General features: G+C 41.9%; 1 protein-coding gene across 1 annotated transcript in view; it reads right to left on the bottom strand.

Moving 5' to 3' along the window:
• Nucleotides 1-1,792, bottom strand: part of DSE (dermatan sulfate epimerase) — a 60,627-nt gene extending 58,835 nt beyond the window's left edge. The window contains exon 1 of the mRNA XM_004702013.4: nucleotides 1,745-1,792. The gene's annotated coding sequence lies outside the window, so the exon portion shown is untranslated. The remainder of the gene's footprint in view (nucleotides 1-1,744) is intronic.
• Between the last annotated feature and the right edge of the window lie 1,273 nt (nucleotides 1,793-3,065).

Here is a 3,065-nt window from a genome sequence, read left to right as displayed (position 1 = left end):
ATGTTTTGAGAATGATGTACAAATGTGCTTTACACAATTGATGTGTGTATGGATTGGGATAACAGTTGTATGAGCCCCTAATAAAATGTTAAAATTAAAATTTAAAAAAAAAAAAAAAGATTGTTGTTAGGGGCCATTGCATTGGCCTTCCACTGAGGTCACCCCAGGCATAATGAATGGATCCTGCAAAAGTTTCATTGGTTACGTTTTCAGAAGTAGACCACCACATCTGGGGGGCCTCGGTCGGAAGCACTGCGGGGACTTGGGCAGCAATTCCTGTAATAAGAATATAACACCCAGAGCAGCTTATTTCTAAGTGCTCTGGGAGCATCATGCTTAGATCTTACTGGCACGTGTTCTTAGACTGCTTCCACAAACGTTCACCAATGAGACGCAGATGTTGCTTAACTGTTCATCAATTTTCTGTTTCAATTATATCAAAGATGTACAAAAATTTCTGAAAAATAATCTCCTTCCGTATCAAAAACATCTCAAGTCCCCTTTGTAAATTGTTTTAGTAAAACAAATCTAACTATATGTTTACGTCTTTCACTTAGTTTGGGAACTGGACAATTGTTGCCTTCAGTTATACTCTCTGATCTGTGAAGCATGTGGCCTCAGCAAGAAAGGGAAATTCTCAAATCTAAGAACTCTTCATCAAAATGCTCAAATTCCTTATTTGAGGGCTTATTGTGTCTTTATTTCAGGGTCAAATGACAAATAACCCCCCTCGAAGTAAATCTCACACAAAAATCCACAAAATAAAATGATAACATATGGAACCTCCATTAACTGACAGGACTGAGGGAGTAATTACAGCCTTGTGACCACACAGCAAAGCCACACTGTGCATAATCACAGTGTTCACGCTTTTCCCACACAACGCTTGAGAAACTTTAGGTTAGGTTTGTCAAGGAAGTGCAGGCAAAGGACATGCCTATCATCATCTCCTGGAAATTCTTCGTGAAGAATTTCGGATCAGCAAATTTTCTGATCATGTCATCGGAAGCCCTTTCTCATTTTGGTGTCAACCATGATACTCCAGGGTGCAATGCTCAAAACTAAAATGATGTTCATCTTCCCGTCACAGATTCAAGAAGGCAGTGCAGCCAGGTGGCTTGTTTCCCACTGCATGCCGCTGGACCAGCTAACTACCTAACTCAGTTTTCTCATTGCAAACACAGAGTTTGTCCATACGCTAGTTAGGAGATGAGCGAAGATCAGAACTGTAAGGCACATATTATTTTATCGAAGTATTATTCATCTCAGAACACCATCAGTGGTTGAGAGGACACCGGTAGAAGGAAGACTACTTGGAATCGGATCCCAACATCACATTAGTTTTTACCAGAGCATCACCTAGGTTGGTTCCAGCTATAACGGCGATGCTAAAGTTGGAAAGTTTCATTCGTGGCTACACCAAGCAAACTTGCCAGTTAAGTAGTTTAAAGTCATTCCTTCCAAAAACCTGCAGGAGCTTTTCTTTTTCCATGGCACACACCACGGCTTCCCAACAGTTCTGTTTTTCAGAGGGCTTCCAACTGAGGAGTAGGTTGCTTTGGAAATATTTCAGAATATTTGGCAACAAATTATTTAGTGCGTAGATTTCTCTGCAGGTTCTTTTAGAAGCTAAAGGCAATGCCACACAGTAGGATTTTTACCTACTTGCCTCACAGTAAAAACACTGTCCTGAAAAGTATGATGGGCACAGTCTGTGAGTTTATAGTTAATAGAATTGTCTTACCGCAAACACGAGTTTTATCATATATCCAAATAAACAACGCAGGCCAATGCCACATCTTCATATCCCTGCTTCCTCCTGTGTGAGGTGGATCAGACAGCAGTACCTTCCTTCATGTGGTACTCACGAGATGGATCGAAACCACAGCCACAATCCTGGGTTTAAACAGACCGAAGATCACGAGAACAGTGCAGGACTGGGCAACAGTTCATTCTACTATACGCAGGTCACCAAGGCCAGCATGAGCTGGAATGACGTGGATTAGACACTGCTTTGGTGTAGACTCCGAGTCACTGTGTAGGACAGGGCAGACGTGCCTATGAGTCGTCATCGATTCCACGGCAGTGAGCTTGGTGGCTTTTTTGGTTAGAATAGAAGATCCCTAACTAAAACCAAACCCACTGCCATGGGGTCCATTCTGACTCATAGTGACCCCATGGACAGGTAGAACTACACCAGAGAACTACCCCTATGAGTTTTCAAGACTGTAAATCATTTACAGAGGCAGAAAACCTCATCTTTCTCCCATGGAGCAGCTGGTGGGTTCAAACTGCTGACTTCATGGTTAATAACTCAATGTTTAACCCACAAGTACCACCTGAGCTCACAGTGCAAATGCTGTGCATGCAACGATTAACCTACATCCTAGGGGTTTGAACCCACCTCGTGACACTGCAGAAGAAAGTGCTAGCCATCTGCTTCCATCAAGGTCACAGCCAAGCACATCCTACAGGGCCATTTGATTCGGTAACCTGTGGCATGGCCATGAGTCAGATTTGACTGGAAGGCAATAGCTTTGGCTTGTTTATTTGTTGTCTTAGGATGCAGTTCAGAAAGTGCTCCTCCATCACCTATTTTTTTCTACCAGAATACTAAAGTCCATCCAACTGAGAGGAAGTACGCTAGGACACCAGGCGGAAACCCTCACAACTTCATCACTCTAAGGAAGTTATTTTTAAAATAAGTACAATGCGCTGTGTGTTCATAACCTTCAGATGTTTGAACAGTCTAAAAATATAAAATATTTTGACAAATATGATATATTTGATGCCAAGATATTTCTTTTTCCTACTCCATGCCCATTTATAATGTTCAGGCTAAGTCATCCAGGTCACTGAGCACATCTGAACGGAAGGCTTCAACTCCATGGCTATTTCTTTAGGAACACCATAGTACAGCTCTTAGTTGTTTAGGAGACATACCCAGCAGCGGTATTGCTGGATCATGTGAAATTTCTACTCCGCATTGTTTGAGGTAGCAGTCATATCACTTTCCACAATGATTAGATGTATTTCTGAGTTTTACAATGAACAGAAGGATGGAA

Source organism: Echinops telfairi, unplaced genomic scaffold (genome assembly GCF_000313985.2).
Source record: "Echinops telfairi isolate 266 unplaced genomic scaffold, ASM31398v2 ScPeMD7_3533;HRSCAF=4204_0, whole genome shotgun sequence".
Classification (NCBI taxonomy): domain Eukaryota; kingdom Metazoa; phylum Chordata; class Mammalia; order Afrosoricida; family Tenrecidae; genus Echinops; species Echinops telfairi.
Note: the sequence above shows the minus strand (reverse complement) of the source record. Positions and strands in the feature narration are given on the sequence as shown.